Here is a 22,118-nt window from a genome sequence, read left to right as displayed (position 1 = left end):
TATTTAACTACTTCAGCAAATATAGTCAAGAAGGGTTTCTAAATTTGGAATAGGGTGTGGCATTCTGAATCAGGTTTAGAAATTTTGGGTAATATTAGCTGGCATTAGTTTTCATGGTAATGAATTCTGCACTTTGAAACGAGAGGTCTGGCTGTTCATAGCTGGTGATGCAAAAGCAAAGGTAGCTAAACTCATAATTTGGAAAGTATAGTGGTTATTTTTAATTTTAGTTCTTTGATTGTATTGTAATAATTATAGCTAATTCATTAATTGCTGTTTGCAATGCTGTTGTATTAAGAAAAATGTGTATCTACCGGTCTATTTGCATGATTTATGTTTTGATATATTTCCCTTATTTAGTTCAACTTTTACCATATACCACCTACAGGGAAAAATAATTTAATTTAGAAGAAGCTGTTTTCATTCTGAGCAAACCTTGATTTAAAGCTATGGGGGGTTGTAATTACATTTAATTATAATGAGTTTGGGTTTTTAAAAAACCTCAGTAGTCTAGTTTGGGTTTTAAATTCCCACATCAGTTCATGGTGGGCCTGAAGACTGCCAGTTCACTGTGTTATGTTCTATATTTTTTTTCCGCTGGCAGAGCTTGGTTAGAAAAGTGAACTTAATCCAAGGTTTAGAATTTTCCACTTTTCTACATTTAGTAGAAGCTGGGACTTGGGAGTAAATTTCTAAGTGCACGCCTGCAGGTAAGCAGTTGCTTGTACCTGGACCTATGTGTTGGCATAGACCTACCCAAGAACATAGTTCACTGGGAAGAAACATTATCTCCCTCTGGATTTTTTTCCCTTCTGACCATCACTAGCAAAAGGTCAAACTTCCTCAAAGGCTTTGCAGCCAGGAAAAGCGAGAAGTGTTTATTAGAGACTAAGCTCAAGAAAAGAAATATGTGGGGCATGGAGCTGTGCTAAGTTCAAATGTTATAAGAAAAGGATGTTTAACCTGAGAAGCTTTGGTTGTAGTGTTAGAGTGTAGGAAGGAAAGTGACTTTGAAAGGGTGTTACTTTGGAAGAGTGGCAGGAGGGGTATTCCCTAATTTTTTTTTTATTCCCCTATTCTGGTAAAGAGCTGTTCCATTAATTACCATGTCAATTATAAGGAGCTCTTTCTGTAGGACAAGTGGCTCCACATGATTATTCCCAAAGTGGATGTATTTGAAAATAAAGCCAAGTGCTAAGAAAATTAATAAACTTAAGGAGTACACATTTAATAAGGAACAGAAAAAAGTTTGTATGAGTTTCTGAATATGCCAAAAGGATTATTCTGATTTGCATTTTTGCAGTCTTTCTGTGATGCTGATTCATTCCTTTTGACTTTGAATAATCTTTTAACTTCTTCCCTTGAATTCTAGCCCAGTTTTCTTTAACATAAATCTGTTATCTTACACTATCTCAGAAAATAAGCAAAAGTTGTCTTTTTTTTTCTAGTTTCTTCGTCTTTATAACTTTCAGAATTTAACTCAAGATTCTGTAATAATTGACTGAGTTTGATTTATGGATCACAAAACTTTTTAGGTACATTCTGCAGTTTCCTGAGCTTGTTGTTGTTGCCTTGACAGTATATTACGTAAGAATTAAGCTGTTTCTCGATACCATCGTTGATAACTCCATTGAGTTAGCCACACTGAGTTTAATAAGTCTAGTATTTAGCTTTAACAAGAGATTTCCATCCGTCACCATTTAAACAGTCCCTGGGGCTGTCAGTGTTCTTTTAATTATATTCTAGCATTGCTATTAAGTTACTGCAGCATTTTTTTAGTGAGCTGCTTCTTCAGAGGATCTCACACACTAGATGGATCTTTCTTCTTAGCACTGCTGTAATCAAGCTGTTGCTATTTCTTATTTCCTGTAGATTTGTACCTAAAATTATGTAGCTGCTTTCCCTTCTGGTTCTTCTCGAGAGTCTGCAGTCATATATTGGTTGGACTTTAGTAACTTCTGTTGTAGATATTTGGTTTTGTGATTTGTTTATCAGAAAGCACTGCTTCTGTCTCTCTAAGATTCTGCTAAAGCTCTGTGGATTTTCCCATCCACACTTTGATGTTAAGGTACTTCACGACAGGAACAGCTTGTTCTCCAGGCATTTGGGGATTTCTTCCTTTAACTCCCCAAGGTGTGGTTCTAATCATCTTATTCTCTGAATCTTTCCCCAGAGGTGCTCTTCTGTGTTTCTTATTGACTCCACAGTATGGATCCATTTTGCTTTCCTGTCAAGCATTGAGATGTTCCAGTAGTGCCTCATTCAGTTCTCTGGTCCTTCCTATTAATCTTTTTTTCAGTCTGCAGGAGGGGAAGATGTATAACAGTTATTTATATTGATACCTATAAATCTTACTCCTCTCCTGTTTTAATTTGGAGTCTAACTCAAGCAGGAAAAGCATTTTGAACAGATGAAATTAAAAGGTTACCCATAGTTTGAAGCTTTCTAAGAAGAACAGATATTTTTTTAAATCCCTACAGTGATGGAAGTGTTCATTTTATGGTAAGTGCTAATATACTTCAAAGGTAGAGGGAACAGGTGAAAGTCAAACCAGTGCCTCTGCTAAAAATTGAAAGCCAGCCTATCAATGCTCTTTCAGAGTAAAACTGACAAGTTTCCTGAAATATCTAGTTCAAACGTGTTGTTTGCTAGCAGCTAACAGACATTTGTTTCCAAAGCTGGTGGAAGCAGTTTTCATTCTTCCTGCCTCAGTGATTGCTTTGTTTCTTTCTGTTTTTTTTTCTTTCAGGGAACTTAATTGCATTACATTTTTTTCATAAATAAACACATCAAATGTCACGATATTAGCATAATCATAAAAGTGTCAAGTATTTGCTGCATTTGCAATATGTCACAGTTTACTACAGAATGTCTTCCAATTAGCAGGAGTCTCTGGAGTGTGACTCTGAATGGGCAGCTCTTAAAAAGGTGGCAGTTGGTTCGGTTCCTACAGATTATTCCCTTTACAGATAAGAATAGATTGTTCCTTAAGTATGATAATATTGGTCCTCAAAACCAGTAGATCCTAAAGGAATACACGGATATATGGCCATTTTAGAACAGGAAATGTTACTGATCCTGTGGTTGCATCCTCTGCAAGCTCATGCTGTGTCTGGCTGACCCCATTGATCTCCCCCAAGATCCTAGATTACAAATTTCTGTGCCTGTCATAATCCACATACTATCATTTGTTCTATGGGTAGTATTATTTATTCTTTAATACAGGTGATTGACTGATGCTATGTATTTAAGATGACTAGTCAAGTTAAAAAGAACCAGGTACGTATTAAGTTTTTTTGTCCTTTATCTAAACTTGTATAGACTGTTGCACTGCCTGCGGTTACTGCAATAGCACTGTTTTAGTCAGTAATTTCCTGAAAGGATCTGGGACTCTGAATCTCAATGGTAAGGATGAAAGTCTGTGAAAATGGGAGGTTCACATACAATCAGATATTTTTTGTGTGGTAAATTTATGTAAAGCAAATATTATAAGCTTCTATCCAAAGTTTCTTCTTTCTTGTCTGTTATAAAAGAAAATAGCTACAGAATTCAATACACTTAAAAATTTGGAGATGGGAACCCAATTTATTATCCATGCAGTAATTTTCTTCCCAATTTTCTGTTTTTGATCATGTCCAGAACTCTTCCACTCAATTTGTGATTGCTATCTTCATTAAGCTCAAGAGTGCAATAGTAAGAGAGACTGCTGCCTTAAAAGGTTCCTTGGCACTGGTTTTTCCATGCATGGAAGCACATCCGGTATGACCATTGGAGAAGAAAGCAAGTGTGCTGTGTCCTGGCCTACTGCCTTTGAACTGCTTGCTACAGGTTTTGCCGGTGAGTACGTTGCAGCACAACTCTGTGTTTCTGTCCTTGTTTGGGTGGGCAGGAAATTCCCTTTTGTACTTGTGGGGAATACAGTGGGCTGTAAGTAAGGCATACAGCAAAAAGTGCCAAGAAACAAATAACCTCCTCTTTCTGGATATACTTACAGAACGTGAGAGCCCCTCTATTTATGCTGAGCAGTCATTATGGATCACCTTTCCTTTTGGTCTTCCTAATGTGTCTTCGTCCTCATCCATTAAGAGACAGAAATCACAGCTTTCTGCTAGCTTCACTGTTCTGTTTTATGGTGCAGGCAAAACAGTACCAGCTGATGATGATATGGCATGATATGGATGCCCACTGGACATGGGCTGCATCAGATGGCTTATTTCACATGGTGGTAAGTGCTGCTGATAGTGCTGGTTAGGAGCTTAAAATAGCTGGATCGGCATACGATGACTGCTTTTCTGACCCTCTTTGTCCATACAGATACTTTTGGTATGACTTTTCCTTGTGCAGCTAACTCCTTGAGCATGCCTGGTGCCTGCTGACAGAGGGCACCTGCAGTTGCATATGCCTCTCGATGAGCTGAAGGGAGCTGATGATGACTTGGGTCTGAGAGCTGAAGCAAGTGCAATGAGTTGTGCACACAACTGTGGGAAGGACAGATCTGCTCGTTCATCCTCCTTCACCTCTTTACATTCTTCTCTGGCCTATGAAATCTGATGACTTCTGTAATTTTCAAGCACCTCCACCCTTTCCTTGTCTGGCAGGTATCGCTTTGTATTCCCTGAAGTGATGATGGGATTATGTCAAAGGTATCAAAGGAGATGGCTTTGGCCGCAGTCAGCAGTGATAGTAAAAAGTTGCAAGTCAGATTTTGTTATCCATCTGCTGCACATCCAGGCCCCAGGGATGGAATATACATTTGAATGTTTCAGAAAATATTCCACATAACTGTGTCATAGGAATAACCTTTTTCAAAATCCCAAGCACCGAGGTGTTTGCAATTGCCTGCCTAATATGTACTTTTCTGATTGTTCCATTCTGCTCTGTGCTCTGAAACAACAGACCCATTTTCAGCAAGTAGAAGCAGGTCCTGCCCTGACCTTGGGGATGCAAGCAGCTAGGAGCAGGGCAGTGTACCTCTATGTAGCAGTGAGGCCAGTAGAAATAAGCAGAAGTCAAGTACCAAAAAGCTTACACAATTATTTGTATTTCCTCCCTGTGGGGGAGGAAAAAAAAAAAAAAAGAAAAATGTGGCTTTCTTGATTCTTTGCAGATTTTTTCTTAAATTTCATTTTTTACAGATGAAAACGATGGTAGATTCTAAGTCTCTCTTGAAAATGAAGACAGTTTCCAGATAATGTGTGTTTTCCATACAGCAGGTTACCTCCACCATGTCAGCATCTCTTCTGCTCCTGGTAAAGACAACTTCAATTTGACACTCTCATCTCAGAGAGAGGAGCAATATATTTTAGCTGTGGTATCCAGTTGGTGGGCACTCTGAGGAGACTGTGGCTGTCCCAGTCTGCCACAGCCTGACTGGGAGATTCCCACCTGTGGGAGACGACTGGTTTTATTCCTTATTCATCTCACCCTGTCTATGCTCAGAAAGCATCAATACTTCTGCATTATGGCCTTGTATGAAGCCAGTCACTTTTGCATGTCAAGTATCAAAAGGAAACGTATAAAAAGAATGGGAAGCATGGTAAGATGTCAGGGAAAGGAAAACAAAGGAGTGACATGAAGAACATTGCATCTCTTTGGGGGTGACTTCACTGAGATGCAGATTGAAGGGAGAGACTCTCTTACTGCTGCTCCTCAGAACTCAAAGATTAAATATTGCTTTGCTGGAGGCCAGTTCTCCCTGTCTGCATCCATATAGAGATAATTTGTTTCAGTGTGCAGGGACATATCCTACAATATTGAAGTTGATGGGAATTTTGCTGCTGAACAATGCAAAAACTTTGCACTTCTATCTCTGGTAATTGATGTCACCAAGAGTTTGGAGCAGTTCTGCTCTTTCCTTACAGAAATCTCATTCTGTATTTTCTTATTTGTGCCTAATGCCTCCATTGTGAATGGCATTTCACCATGCTGTTGCCCAGGGTGTTGTCTCTCATGAATTCAGGGAGTAAGCGATGCACTGGAAAGGCATGTGATACCAGAACCCACAGGCAAAGAAGTCATTAAGACAGCAGAGTAGAAGAGGACACATGGAGGAGAAAAAAAACAAAACAAAACACAATTTAACAAAGTAGGTGCCTCTGAACAAGAAATAGGAGCTTGGAAGAGGGTTTAGGTGAACTCACAGCCTGGAACAGCCATGGCTAAAACTGGATCCTGGAAGTGTTGCTGTCTCAGCTGCTCATTCCTCTCTGGCACCTTTCCAGTGCAGATGGTGCAGCTGAGGCTGCATGGCCTCAGGCAGAGTGCTGCAGCAGCATGCTGTTAGCTGGCCTACCAAAAGGCATTTTTTCTAACTCTTTTTTTTTTTTTTTCCCCCCTGTCTGTTCAGTATCAGTTATGCTCTAGCTCTGGACTTACTGTTCTCCATGGGTTGAATACAGAGAGGATTCAGACTCTAATGCCAACAGAGCGCACCTTTCCTTGTCTCTGGATGTCAGTCTGACAGCAGGTTGGTGTTGTCAGTGTCCTGGGAGCAGTAAGCATTACCTGCCTGTAGTGGTTTTTTTCCTGTTTTTTGCCCTTTCCCAAAATGAACTAAGCAGACAGCCTGAAAGGAGGAATTGCAGAACAACTTCTTTCTGTCTTAAAGCAGTCAGGATTTCTTGTGTTAGGTAACTTGCTGGAGCCTGTGCAAACCTGGACCTTGTTAGTGATATCGCATAGAGTAGTTTAGGTTATGCCCAGCTGCAGTCTTTAGGCGTCAGCTTTTTCTTTTTTCCCAATATCTGAACCCAAACAGTCTGGCACCACGTTTCTGTGAGGCCAGTATTCTCCCAGTAGTATTTCTGTGCAACAAAAGTTGGTGTGATCTTGAGGACCGCTCGCAGCAGCTGTCATTTGGTTCCAGGGCTCCTGTCCCAGGGCCGGGCTTTTAATTTTTTTTACATTTACATGTCACTCTGAGACCTCCACATCTTCTCTAAAGTTGTTTTTACTTATGTCTTGAGTGAATGGTCTATTTTAGATATGCAGCTGTATTCTTTTCTGTTAAGAAACTGCTGAACAGAAAATAAGTATCTCTGGGATATTCTTTTAATTTGGATTCCACCTCTTTTTTCCAGAATAATTTTAGGAGTGTTAACGTGATGTCACAGAGTTTGAACAGCAGCAAAGCTGAGACCCAAAGACAGAAATATGCAGTCTGTCTCAGGACGTGCTGAGACATCCCCCTGCAGCTGTATGAGCTATCAGCTCATCTTGCTCTTTCACCAGAGACAACCTCTGAGAGGTAACTTTGCCTTCAGACTTCAGTCGTGTATTGTCTGCTCTCAGCCAGTGTCAGAAGGCCCAGAGCTCTCTGTCGGTCTTCTGGGAGCATCGATCCACTCACCGCAGCTAAGCACAGCATATGAAGCCTTTCCTTCCCTTGCACGTGTTCTCTCTCTCTCGGAGAAAAAAAAAAAAAGAAAAAAAGAAAAAAAAAGCTGTCAGTATTTCAGAAGCTCTGAGCAGCAGATCTTTGTGTACTTTAATCCATAAATAAACATTTCTTCTTTTGAACTTCATTAAAATTGGATGTGTTTTCACTGTAAAACATTCCAGCATCCCTTTCCTTTAGACATATATGGTGATGCATATTGCAATTAATTTTAGTCTGTAGGAATACTTGTGGTCTAGAAATACTGAATTTATTAAAAAAAGAAAAAAAAAAAAAAAAGATGTGAATGAGAGCCAGACAACAAGATATGCTGCTTAAAGCCACAATTTCAGAGCATGACATAAAACTCTGCTCCTGCTGTTTGGGCCAAATATATTTGTGTTGTGATGATCCATCTTGCAGGGAAGCTGTGGAGTGGTGCACGTGGTTTGTACAAGATTGTATCAGACTTTCTTTGTAATACTTGTTGATGAATTGCATTCACATCTTCAGCTTCTCCTTTTATGCCTTTGACCTGAAGAAAGGAATTCCTGCTTTTAAATGCTCATCAATCAGTGCTGCATAGTTAAGCTCATATTAGAGCTAGGACTAAGCCAGTGTTAATTTAGCCAAGTGTAACATTACTGACACCATTCATCAGCAAATGATTTTAATTAGAGCAGCATAATGAGATCAGTAGATTAAGACTTGAGCAAATGACTAAAACTAAAGAGTGATTCTGCTGACAAACAAGTCCTGATGAGAGTAAGGATGAAACTTTTGTCACTGGTGTTTGAATAGCATGTGGGAAAGGAGAGAATCCTAATCTTGTGAGAAATCACTTAAAAATAACATCTTTGCACTGGAGTGCTGTGTTAACTCACCTGATGTCAGGAAGGCTTTGCTGAAGATGAGCAAGTGCTGTGTGACCTTCCTGCATAGCCCTGCAGGACAGTCATGCCACTTTCTTGGCATTGGTAGAGGTTGGTTTTGTGCTCTTCTGATGTGCCATAAATGTGGAGTCCTCAGAATACAGGAGAGATGTGAATCTTTTGGAGGATGTCCAGAGGAGGGCCACAAAAGTGATCCAAAGGATGGAAGCCTTCCCTACAAGGACAAGCTGAGGGGCTGTGCAGCCTGGAGAAGAGAAGGGTCTTGGGAGACCCGAGAGTGGCCTGTCAGTATCTACAAGGGGGCTGTAAGGGAGAAGGGGACCCTTTAGCAGGGTCTGCTGTGACAGGACAAGGGAAAATGGCTTCAAACTAAAAGAGCAAAAAGAGCATTTAGGATAGGATAGCTTAAATATGAGTTTTTTCACGCTAAGTCTAGTGAGGCACTGGCACAGGTTGCCCAGAGAGGTGGTGGGTGCCCCATCCCAGGGTCAGGCTGGATGGGGCTCTGATCACCTGATCTAGTGTAGGTGTTCCTGTTCATTGCAGGGGGGTTGGACCAGGTGGCCTTTTGGGGTCCCATTCCAACTCAAATGATTCTATGGTTCTGTGAAACCAGAGCTGGGAAGGGCTGCAAAAGGTGGAACTGAAAGGGCAGAGAAGGGGTATGTGGAGGGGCAGGTGGAATAAGAACTCCCAAGGCTTGTGGCTATTATTGGAAACGTGGAGACAAAACACGGAGAGGAGGAGAAAGGAAACTGCAGTATTTTAAGAAAGAAATAAGAATAGAGAAGTAAAAAGAAAAGGAACGTTTAGCATTTTACAGTGGGCTGAGTATCCCTTTCTCCCTGTACGTGGCTGCTTTGTTCTGATTTCTGATGAAGTATTCTGGCCCTGTTTTATTTCACTGCTCTGAGGACCTTCTGGCAGAGGCACGTTTTCGCGGCCCACAGTGCTAGTTCCAAGAAGCTGTGAAGGAAGCTGTGCTGTGCTGGGCGGTGTGACTCACCTTGAAGATGTCTGCTTTCCAGCCGAGTGTAAGTGAAAAGTTTAAGCCTTGCTCCAGATGTATTAATGGACATTGCTGCAGTAAGGAAACTCATCTGCACATCCTTCTCAGCAAAGAATAGGAGAGTAGCGTTATGTGCTATCATAATTGTTTAATGATTTATTATAAAAAAAAAAATTGAGATAGTGAGCAAAGTACTGGGTTAATTCCTAAATTCCCCAAAACCGAGCATGCCATCCAAATTCCAGCTGAAATATCCACTTCATTTGATGAATATTTTAGAGAAGATTCTATTATACACCTAGGGTTCATTCGCTTCTGTAATGAGGACAGTTACCTCTGGGGAAAGGAAACGATATTATGCTTGCCACTTAACCAGGGCCTCGTTTGACAGGCATCAGCTCAGAATGTATGTGTATATGTGGGGAATCACAGTTGCTTGTCTCTGTCTCACCGAGAGGGAAATGTTGTGCTGTACAGTACTTTGGATTTCTATCTATGGATTTGTGCATGGCACTGAGTGGGATTCAGACTATTTTTGTTCCTGAATCTGATTGTTGAAGTGGAATCCATCACCTACTAAATATTAAATCAGCGATTTTTTTTAAAGAGCAACACTGTCTCTGCTGACTTGAATATCCTTACGTGGCCCAGAGGAAAAGAGAAACAAAGGCAAGATGAGAAAACTATCATCCTTTGCATTCTTCTTAATATTAATGATTTCTCTAAAGTTTTCAAACTGCTGAAGACAAAAAGTAAGATAAAACTTTCACATGGTTGGGAAATGACCCAGGTGAAAAAAAAAAAAAAATAATAAAGCATTTATTATAAAAACATCAGTGAAACTTCTGGAGTTGAACTATGAGTTGGAAGAGATGGAAAAAATGAACTAACAGATTTTTTTTTTTTTAAAAAAGTTTTGTTTAATTGCTTCCAAACAAACACTGCTGGGAATTATTAAGAATGTGTCCATTCAAAATTATTTGGAGACTTTCATGCAAATATAATTTCTGTCAGATTTTGTATTGAGTATTGCCGGTGCTGCTGCTGCTTCATCTCAAAACTTCAGCATTTGCAAATATCTGCCCAATTCGCATGGTGCTGTGCGTCTTGCCAGACAGACTGGCGGTTGGTATGGTAGGCAATACCTGAAGGTAGCAATCTGTGAGGTTTAAGAACAAGCATTTCTAATATACCTGTAGGTTCCTATATGAACACTCATTGTGCACCACTGCACAAATAATAACCCACTTATGTCATGCTTAAAGTATCTGTCAAAAAAGTCACTTTTATGATAATGAGCTATGACAACGGCATGATAAATTTTGGAACCTTTTCTGTTTTTACATTTCTGCAAGTATGAACATCACCCCTTCAGTTCTAGAAACCAAAATGAATAATTGTTATGACAGTTTTCTAGATGCAGTAAAGACTTATAAATTTTCTGGTTGCTGACTGTTGAGATGGAAGCCAGCTGTTAAGATGGAAGTGGTAGAGGAATTCCAGAGATTTGACTAATTTCAAATAGTTCTCCTTATATAGTCAGGTGAATTATTTATGTTTCAGTATACAAGTGATCTATTCTGATGCCTTTTGTAAGACAAACTGACCCTTAATGCAATAAAGGGACAACATGAAAATTCTCATTAAGTTGATGCTTTTGTATAATTCACATGATTTTTTTTTTTTTTTTTAAGATCACATTACGTATTTATCAGTTTGTATTAGTCACAGAGTTGCTGTTCTACCAGATTCCTTACCTCTCTGGTATATTTTAGATTTGGTTTGTTAAGAAGATGTGATTGAATAATTCTTAGTTGGCATACAGCAATCAGATATAGGACCAGGAGGCCTGAAGGTCATCTGCTGCCTATAGGCAAGCTCGACAATATTACAGCTCTGGTGCTCAAAATAGAAACATAGAGCTGCTACCAGCCCTATCTATTATGCTATTTCATACATTGTATTGAACCAAGAACCCTCATCTGTGTATTTTACACAGGCATACCTAGGCATGCTAGTAGTCAGCAATCAGTTTAACACTCAGACTGAGTGATTCTTACTTGTAGTGCAATGGATGAGAATGAGTGACTGCTGATAATCTTATCTTTACAAGACCCAGCAGAGGGAAACAAGCAGTGGTTTGAACATGCTTCTGCTAGTCATAATGAAGATTTCTTGAAACAATGAGTGGTTTGGGGAACTGAGCTATTGACATGGAAGTCTATGCTTGAGGGAGCTCTGAAGGTCAAAGGGAAGGTTATTGGACATAAACTCACAAGTTTTTCTCCTCCAAAGGCCTCAGCATGAACCTTGTACTGCCAAGGTCTTGTGCGGGAGCCGTATGACTGATGTGCACCCTGCCTGAGATCTCTAGAAAGCTTATTTAATTGCCATGTGCACCTAGCCCCTGTTTTGCTGCTAACTGTCTGCTCATTTTTCTTCCCAACCACTGGGAAGAAAAGAAAACTGGTTTTCTGTTACTACTGCTGATTTTAGCCAGGAGCAGTTGGAGTGACAGAAATCTATAAAAGGGGCTCATGGTAGGAAGTAGAGCGCTACACGCTGAGTGTTGCCTGCCAGTGTTTTACTGGGATTTTAAGTGAGGGGGGAGGAAAGTAAGAGTCCTCATCTTTGTTTTTAATTAATGCAGACACCATTTTCATTCTGAAGTGTCACATACTGGAAATCAAAGGAGCCTTGTATAAGTAATAAGAAAAAAAGAAAGGTTCTCTCGATTAGTAATGGAAAACATTTTCAAAGATCTACAGAATTACGATAGAGCTGGCACTTCCTCAAGGTGAAAGTCTCTCAAAATCACAACATAAATTATTGATTTGTCCATGTCTTTTCTCCATAGGAGATTTACAATCTCATTTTCATAGTTGTCTTAAGGAGGGAGGGGGAAGAAATGCTTATCTAGGTCAGAATGAAAGCATCTTATTTTTACAAAATAATAATAATAAAAATGTACTTTAGCTATAGTGAGCTTTTGTGCTATGCAGTTGTGGAGCTGACTGCTGCGTCATTTATATAATGCCAGAAATAACTCAATTTAAACAAATTTTGCTAGTGTAAGCAGAGTCACAATTATATCACACCTTAGATATAAAGAAAGATTATTGTGAGCAGTAAGCAAGATAAGTAAAGAAGATGTCTGGCTTTCTCTGATTATTTTTTGTTTTGTTTTTTACTTGACCAAAACAGAACTTTAGAAACAAAGAGCTGAAGGTGGAAGGTATGACGATTGTGGCAAATTAGAAAGGAATATGGTACAAATCTGTCCCTTTCTTCCCACTGCCTTGGTTCAAATGCAGCAGTGAATAGATCTAGCAAATAAAGAACAAGGAAATTAAATGTGATGTTTCAGAGAAGATTTATAGCTCTTGGAAAGCTTACTATGGCAGCGCTTCTCCAGATCCATGAAGAAGGGATCTGGTTGTTGATGAATCAAAGAATGTGAAAACTGGGATAAAATTAGTCAGTTCTAATCACCACAGGCAGGAGAAGAGGGTACCAGCATACAAAGCAGGAGGGTGTGATGAGCAGAAATTATCTGAACAAACTGGTAGAAATCTTTGTGTGATGTTGTCTCATCTTCTCTGATCCAGAACAGCAATAGAATTCAGATGTTTTCCATCTCTGTATCACAGGATGATAGAGAGGGTTAAAATTTAGTGTTACAGCTAAAGAAGAGCCAGTTAGGGAAAAAAGACCTCAAGGATTGTATGTAAAAGAAGATGGAAATATCTTCAAGTGACTGACAAAATCTAGTGATTTTACATGTTTATTGAGCGAGGACTTATCAGGAAAAACACAATAAAGAATTTGGTTGTCATTTACTGTCCTGGTAACACAAGAACAGAGTACAGTCCCTGCTGAGTACTTTTATAAAAAAGTTTTTTTTTTTTTTTTTGTAAAGGAAAATAAAATGAAATAAATGAGATATCATAAAACAACTTTTCACTTCTGCACTTACATATATGTGTGCTGAGTGGAAGCATGTGCACTGTGACATGCGCTTATGCATAGTCTTCATTTGTAAAAAGGGCTGCTAATGAGCCAGTGTAGAACAAAATAGTGGGATTTAGAAAAACTCTATTAGAGCCTTCAAAACTCATTTCTGCTATTTAGAAAGAAGACTTAAAAACAAACAAACAAAAAATCTAATGTAGAAAAGAGAACAAAAGTTGTTATCTAAATTCATAAACAGAACAGTATTTACAAATGAGGAAGCTGATATCAATGAATACAAAATAGATGTTTAAAGTTATAGGTAATTAATGAGGGATGCAAAAATCAGAAAATGAAAAATCAATGACTAGTACTGTTACAGACTACAAGAAAGTTGGTCATTTTTAAAACAAGAAGAATCCTGAAGAATGCTACTGGTCTGTTAATCCGGGAGATAAATAGTTATCAATAACAAAAAAAAGTGGCACAGGAGAAAAAATTGTATTTGTCCATATTGGTGAAAAAGTGGGCTAATGAATATGTGTCAAGTAGCAACTAAATCTATTTTCAATTTCCTTAGTAGTTTACCTAACAATTTTTGCTCCAGGACAGGGAAAGCAGTGACTAAGGAAAAAAAATTATACAGACAGCTCTCGAAATGTTAGAAACTGACAACATTATTTGGGAAGAAAGAATAGAAATCTAATATACTGGAGGAGAGATTGTCCCAGTAGCATTCACTTTGGAGACATCTAAGGGAGATTCTGGCTGATGGTAAGCTGATATCAACTTCTGGGGTGAATCCTTGGCAAAGAGGACTAATACGATCTTCTTGTAAATAAGAGAACAGACCCTTTATCAGGCATTTGTATGTTCATTCGGTTGTATTCACAGTTCAGGGAGGATAATAACAAACCAGAAACATTTTAGGAAAAAGAAAGAAACAAAGAAGTGAACCCAAATGCTGACATAGTTGGAAAACTTGCTTTATTACCAAGGGGAATAACGTGGACATCCCATTTGCAGATTTTCTCCTCAGTTTTGGGACCCTTCATTTGTTGATTATTCCATCTCTGTTTCATGGTATTTTAGGTGAGCAGCTAATGCACCACACTTGGAACTGTTACATTAGACAATCAAAAAAATGGAGAGGGAAAAGGATTTTCTTTTAATTTAGAGAAAATAACATTATGGCAAGTAAGGAGTCTTACCCTGGTCCTAGTCTGGTGGCTCAGGCTCTGTGATGACACTCCCAGGTTTTTCCTCCCTGCATGCAGAGGAATCCAAGCCAGTGTTGCAGTTGAAGTAGGCAGAATTAGGAAATACTTTTCTTTGCCACATACAGATATTGAGGGAACTACTGTACTGCATAAGATGGTATTGTATCCTCTCTAGGATACAACATTTTATTAGGCATCTGAAATATACCCTCACTTTTTGGGCAGCCTTTGGAGAAGAAAAATGACCCTGTAATAAGTATATTTGAACAGATCTTTGCTGATCTGGCTTTACTATTTGCTTCACCCCGGATTTCTGATGCACATTTTGGGTGAGTGGTTTTGAGTATGTTCATAGCACGTATTGAGATCTCAGACCCAAAATGGAGTTCTGGAGCGTGAGGAAGATTAGCTGCACAGGGACTTCATTTCTTTCTAGGCAGTGTTGTGATGTGAAGCAAGTAGTTACTACAGGTGCTAAGATTTAAATGAACACTCACATGAAATGAGTGAATTAAATGCTAAGACAGCAAACGTGTCAAAAAACAAGAGTATCTTCTGGAAGCAGGTAGGTTTCTGTGAGCTTTAAGCCTCCTTGCAATCATTTCCTATTTGAACTTACTGTTCTACACAGCTCCTCAACAGCTTCTCTCCTGCATGGCACTGAGTATTCTTTGAAGCCATCCTAGAAGAAGACAGAAATACATGTTTGTTCTTGACCAACCTTTCCATTTGACACGCGCAGACTGAATTTTTATTCAAGAGCTGCAAGCACATCTCTTAGTCCAGTCATGTTCCTCACACTTGGGTGTGCTGTGATTCTATTGCAAGTTCTGCAGCTTCTGGATGGCTTGCAAATGGAGGTTCACCAACAGCATTGCTGGAGATGTAAAAAGAGGCTCACCTTGTGCTTCAGATTGGGTCAAAAGAACAATCAGCTTGCAGATAACTAATAAAAATCCCTCTCTTATTGGTTAAATAGTGTTAAATGTTGGTAAAATGTTCTTTCAGGCATACAGGAAATGAATCTGATCAATGAGGTAGGAACAATTGTTTTTACCAGATCACTTTCCTGAACATGACTGCATTCCAATCCCTTTCCAAAGACTGAATTCATATATCCACTGTGGAAAAGAAATATTCTTATTCATGACTGTGAGAATTCATACTTACCATGCCGCAGTTTTGCCAGAGGACTGGTGATTGTTATACAGCAAGCAGTTCAAACCAGGAATCCCCCTGGGCTGGTGAGTTTGTCTAGCGTAGAGTTCTTTCCTTTTTTTCCCATTCTAAGCATACCCTTAGGGCTCCTGCATGGCTTTGATTCTGGTCTTGTTTATGTTGGTGTAAATCAGGAGTAACTCAGTTCCCATAAGTGCAGTTCAGGTAGATGAGATCACACTCCAGCATATGGCATTCAACCCCTCAATTCTGTTAAAGGAGCTTTAACTCGCTGAGATTTGCATAGATCCTCTGTTTTGTAGTGTTACCTATGCAACGTTTAACCCGGTGTTCTTCATAATAACTATTTTTTACATAACACGAAACAGCTTCCATTTAAGATTCTAAAATACTTTTTACAAACTTTGGTTAACTAAGTTTCATGATATTTCTTTAACAGTGAGCTTCAATTAAGCAGTTTCATTGTACAACTGCTGCATCCCATCAAATGTAACTCCTAGACAAGAATTAAAAAACCCAAACCAAAAAGAATGCTAAAACAAGATTAAGTATGCAGTATTAATTTAAAATGCCTTCAGAATTCAAAGGAGGATGTCTGATTTGGTTTACAGGAAACTTTTGAGGGAAAAGAAAAACAAACAGATATATTTCCTTGATATGGAACATACAGAAGAAATTTCAGATAGGAAACAGACTTTGTGGACAGATTGGAGTGAGATTGAAAACTCAGTCTGTTCAGTTACAGTCCTGTTGTGGAGTTACTGCTTTTTACAGTTGTCCCTGGGGGATTTTCAGAGATATTCAGGCAGCTATTGGGAAGTCATGGAGCAAAATTTCCTCATTAGCATTGAAAATCTATGTGTAAAGTATACAGTAATTCAGTTGAAAATCGTGTAACTTCTCACGATTTGCCTGCTTTCTCCTCTGCAACCTCTTGGGGAGCAGTGACTCTTGGCATGGTGTGTGCTCTGTGGGCTGCTGTGAGGGGTTCATTCTTTGTGGAAGTACCTGTGTCTTCTGGAAGACATTTCCCATTTCTGGGCAGTAATGCTCTGGCTTGTAGCATGGCAGTTCCTAGACGCAAGAGATAGTGCAGATAAGTCTGCATAGGGATTCTGGCTCATTGAAGCAACTGAGACCACAACATGACTATGAGACAGTAACCAAGCATGTAGAAATTAAAGCAATTCAGTTTTCAATTACAAAAAATTGGGCGTTCATACAAGTCACTTTTGATGAAATCCTTTCCGTATATTCTTTTTTCTTTTTTGAGGGAAATATTTCCAGGAATCCTGAATTGCAAGTAAACACGTACCATTAGTATGATCTCTATTACAGCAATAAGGATAACTTGGAATTAAGCTTTTAATTTTTGATTCCTGATAGCTCAGCTGGTGGTCCTTGGACCTTAGTAAATGCTCCTTAGTTCATATTTATACTCTTATGCCCTTGAGCTATAGCTTAAATGTGTAACTTCTTTCACTACACATTGATTCTTAATAAAATTTGTTGAATGATAAAGTTCAAGGTTGGTGCATCCCTACAATTAAGTGTTTTTAGCTTTCAGCACAGTCAGTCATATTGTGCTTAGCTTGGTTTGCATTGCTGAGGGCTTTGTGAACAGTCGGATTGCATGGTGCTGTTGTAACCCCAGTTCAAGACGTGTGATGACCTCTCTCCAGCCCTGATTATTTATGTGTATCCTGCAGTTCACTGGGGAAGTGTGTGTTGCCTTCCAAACAAAGATTGCTGCCTATTATATATAACCTAAAAATACAAATGTGAACAAGAAGAATGTTTTTTTTTTTTCCTGGAGTTTATGAACGTCCTGTTGTATTTATTCAAAACCTAAAAGTTAGATATATTTTTTTAGAAGTTTATTGTTCCAAAGTTGCTGTAATTACAACAGCTAACAGACCGATAGGTGTGAAGTGTGATCAATTTCATTCAGAGGCATAGTTTAAATTTTTGATTTATGTATTGCCTTCTTTACCAGAAACCTGCAGTCTTGGTAATGTCAAAAAATGAGCAGAGATATGGATCTTGGAAATGCCATTACCCAAAAGCAAGTAGAGTGATGTGTCCCAAACCTACTCATTCAAAAAGCAAACAACCCCTTCTACTCCTTTTGATTACTAAATACATCTTTCTGTTCAAACTCTTTGTTTCCATTTATTTAGCTGAATTTCCCAAGAAGATGATACGTATTCATCCTCTGTGCATGTGTGCATACACCGCATATAGTTATGTCTGAATGTTTTCCTACAGTAGCACCTGACGAGGAAAACTGATTTCACCTGAATTTGACCAGAGAATAAAATTGTCAAATCCAAGTAATTTTCTACAAGTTTTATTAAACTAAGTGCACATAGAGTGGAAAGTGACAGCTTGTGCTAGAACCTTGGCACATTGCAAAGTAACTTCACAAATTTAATGGAGAGTATTCACCTAATGAAGAAACCTAAGTTTCTTCATTTTTCCTTAAAAACAGTAAAAGAATCCTCAAATCAAGGACTGCAGCATTTCATTGTGTGTTACTGGAGCACATAATATGAGAAAGATAAAGAAACTCTCATGTGCTAGTGCCTACATCTTACAGAAGGGCATTCCCCTGCAAGCTAACACATAGCACTGCTCTTTGGTGCTGCCATACAACAGCAGAGGGACAGCAGAAGGCCAGCTCAGAAAAGATGGTTGATTAGGAAGTACAAATATATCTCATTGCTTTTACACCATAGATTCTTGCCTGGACCTGTGAATTCCCGCAGTTTGCACTCACCTAACTGCCTAGATATTCACAATGCTGTTATGAAGTTCCTGTTATCATATGCTATAAATTTTTTTTCACCTCACCCATTCCCATGAATATCTCAGCACCTGGTTGGATCGAACATCCAAACAGACAAAGCAAAACAATGCAGAATGTGGTAGCAGGAATGAGAAGTGTGGCAGTGGATGTGTGAAATCCATAAAAATGCCAAATGAGTGGCTGTGCTAGGAGGGAGTGGATGAAGCAGTAGCAGGGTGGAAACGAAAACTGAGGTTAGAGTCCAAGGCCACTTGCACAGGAAGGATGGAGAGAGGTGAGGGGGAGTTCAGAGGGCAGACAGGCAGTTGAAGGAAAGAACAACTTCCAGATGTAGAAAATTGCAGGGAGGAGACCAAAAGGAAGCAATTGTCACAGACAGTAAATGGCTATGCTATTATAGTAATTCAAATTAATAAATATTTATGTTATGAAGCTGCCCAAAGGACTTGGTTCTCACTGGGCTGCACTTTGAGTAAGTATGAATGCAGTCCCATTCTGGCTTCCTAGTGAGATTCAGAGTTTATTGAAAAGCTTCTGACAGCAGAGCAGGCTCCAAGAACACAAGTCTTTTGGACGATCTGCTTTCCTCTCTTCCGCACATTATAGACTCTCCTGTGCCCTACACAAACTCCAACAGTGTTCAGTGCTATTCAAACACTGTAGAGAAGAGTGTGAATGTGTAGAAGTGCACTAGCACTGCATGTTTGCTGCATGCATCTACTATGCTTGGCGAAGGTGATCGGCTCTCGTGCTTTCAGTTGACATAAGGGCCACAGTACATCTCAGTCCTTTTTAGATATCTGTACCTAGAGGGTTGAGGTTGGGTTAAGGAGACTTAGAAATTCATAGAATCATACAATATTTACAATTGGAAGAAATCTCCAGAAGTCATCTAGTCCAACTCAAAGCAAGAAAAACTTCAGATTTAAATCAGATTGCTTAGGGCTTGGTCCAGTCAAGTTTCAAAAATCTCCCAAGATTCCACCACACCCTAGACAACCTCTTCCAGTACTTACTCACTTGCAGTTTGAATATTTTTCCTATTATGTCCAATTAGAGCTTGTCTTGCTGCAACTTGTTTTGACTGTTGCCTCTTGCTGAGCACCTCGGAGAAGAGTTTGGTTCCACCCTCATGATTACTGCTTTTTCTGTAGCAGAAGACTGTAATTAGGTTCTCTCCTGCCCTTGTTCTCCAGCCTGAATAAACATGTTTCACTAGCCTTTCTTCAAATATTGTCTGCTCCAGCCCCCAACAAAGTGGCATTTCTCAGGATTCTTTTCTATTTTCTCCAAACTGCATTCAAATGCAACTTCTCAAGTGCTGAATTAAAGCAGTCATTCTCCTTATCTTTTTGGCTATGCTTTTTTGCTATTGCAGCATAGTCTACAATTATTCTGCACCCTTTGCTCAAGCCCCATTTGCAGAGATAGGTAGGCAGTCATTCCCCAGTCTGTACTGCTGCAAGGAACATTTCCATCCCCTGGGCAGAGCAGAAACTTTTCCCCTCAGCTGGTGTCAGCAATGACCTTCCTCATTCCTTCAGCCCTGTTTACTGATGAAGAAATTAGTGTCAAGCCATTCACTGGTTCCTTTGGATCACAACCTGTAACTCGAATGCACTCAGACTTTGAGCTGTGGACCACTATTCTTAGAATGTGGTAGTCCAGACTAATTTGTATCTGCTGTACTGTAGGTCACCCACTTACTAGAGTGTCATGTTAATCTATTGGGAACCTCTGTAGCCAGTGGAGAAAAAGAGAGAGGACAGGAAGTGAAAATATTTTATGCACAGGTTTCTTCCATCTTTGTGGAAAATTCTCATACAATTGATTATTGATCACATTAAGGATATGTCACCAAAATTACTCCAGTATCTTGGAGTAAAATTAATGAAAAAGATTAGAATGAAAAGGTGTTCTAAAAAAAAGGCTTGAATGAATAGGAATCCTTTGCATGTGTCTTTCAATCTGTAGAATGCTTCAAAATGACTGAAAGATGGTGTATAGTTAAGAAGAAATTTCCTAGACTTTATCATAAGTAGTAGCTTCTTTATTTGTATATATATGTGTATATATATATTTTTTTTTCTAAATTGAGGTAAATTAACAAACCATAAAGTCTGCTTTCATTGATTTTGCCCCCTGAAATCTCAAGCAGCCAAAAGCCTGTTGCCTTTCTGCAGTCCCTGGGGTGCAGAGGGCATCAAACAGTTCACACTCTGAAAGTCTTCCAAAGTCACTTAATTTGAAATTCAGCACAGTGTTTTCCCAGTTGGGCAGAAGGAGTAGTTGAATGCTGTGGTCAATTTGTAATTTAGTTCCTTTCTACCTGTGTGAAATGAATGTTTCATAGCCTCAACAGAGGCTGAGGGCTTGGAGGGTCCTTGTCTAAGTGGAGCTCAGGAGAGGGAAGTGCATCCTGGTTCTGTCTGCTCTGAAATACATCTCAGACTTCCATTTCCAGCATTTGTCTCTTGTACATGCAAAAATAAATGAGATAAGACTGATGCTTATTTATGGAAAAGCAAACCCTCTGTTGCTGGAGGAATGCTTGGTTTATTTAAAAAAAAAAAAAAAGAAAAAACAAAGTCATTCTCTTAAGAATTTTTTTTCTTTTATTTTATTTCGGCAAACACTTAACAAAATCATTAACCAAAAAGTTCTGCAAGAGCTCAAGGAAAATCAACTTACCTGACCACCAGCTAGTGGTTTGAAGAATGGGCTGCTGGCATGCAGCGTAGGAATGATTAGCAGCCTGGCTGATCAATCAAAATCTTACACCACACCTGACACGTTCTTATGGCCTTGCAAACCCCCTCATACAAATAGTTTTGCTAATGTGAAGATTTCTGCTAAATTTCAGGAGAATGTGAGAGAATGCAGAGTACACATGCTTTGGTAGTTAGCAATGAGTAAAGCAGACCCATACTTGTTATGTTGAATCAAGTTCTGTTTTTAAATATATTTTGCAGGCTGATGAAGCAGATGACATTCTCATGTTGTTATTGTTCATTAACCCAAGGATGTGAAACTGTGCTGCATATCTGGTCTCTCTTCTCTCCCCAGACACTCCCACCTCCCCCTCCCCCCCCATTCTTGTGTAAATAGTGCAAGTTCATCCATCCTTGGTAATCAGAAGACTGTCAGGATCTACTGACTGCAAAATTTGGGAGTTCTCAGAATTTCATTTGAAATACAGAAAGCTGTATTTGAGAAACTGCTGGAAAGGGAAAAGGAAAGAGATGTATTTTCCAGAATAACGATCTTGTTTTACACCAGATTTTCTATTAATTTTTCTTAATGATGTGCACTGTTTCTCTTCCATGCTGTTTTTCACACTTGGCCAGCAGTCAGTGAAGCTTATAAACAGGACAATTGCTGTAAATGAAATCTGGAATACATATACAAATGCATACATAAAGAAAAAATAATCCTGATGTTATTAATCTCATGAAAATTAATGTAACTGACGTGGGCATGTTTGAATGTAGGGAATTTATTTAAACTCGTTTCCAAGACAGGCTTGATAGTTTTAAAAAATAAACATTTTGTTTAAGATAAATCTCTCAAAAGCCTTCTGTCCACTCCAGTGCATGTTAACATTCCTGTGCTCAGGACCTCCCTGAACTCTCTTATTCTGTGATTTTCAGGCTGTTGACTTTGCCTTTTTTTGCTGGTAGTG

At 39.1% G+C, this 22,118-nt stretch overlaps 1 long non-coding RNA gene across 1 annotated transcript in view; it reads left to right on the top strand.

Moving 5' to 3' along the window:
• The window catches only part of LOC104911378 (uncharacterized), a 59,906-nt gene that overhangs the window by 16,535 nt on the left and 21,253 nt on the right, over window positions 1-22,118 (top strand). The window contains exons 3-6 of the long non-coding RNA XR_014884177.1: window positions 3,640-3,837; window positions 4,139-4,225; window positions 6,347-6,466; window positions 7,080-9,302. This is a non-coding gene — a long non-coding RNA (uncharacterized LOC104911378). The remainder of the gene's footprint in view (window positions 1-3,639; window positions 3,838-4,138; window positions 4,226-6,346; window positions 6,467-7,079; window positions 9,303-22,118) is intronic.

This window comes from Meleagris gallopavo, chromosome 6 (genome assembly GCF_905368555.1).
Source record: "Meleagris gallopavo chromosome 6, MGAL_WU_HG_1.1, whole genome shotgun sequence".
NCBI classification, from domain to species: domain Eukaryota; kingdom Metazoa; phylum Chordata; class Aves; order Galliformes; family Phasianidae; genus Meleagris; species Meleagris gallopavo.
This window is presented reverse-complemented; position numbering and strand designations above follow the sequence as displayed.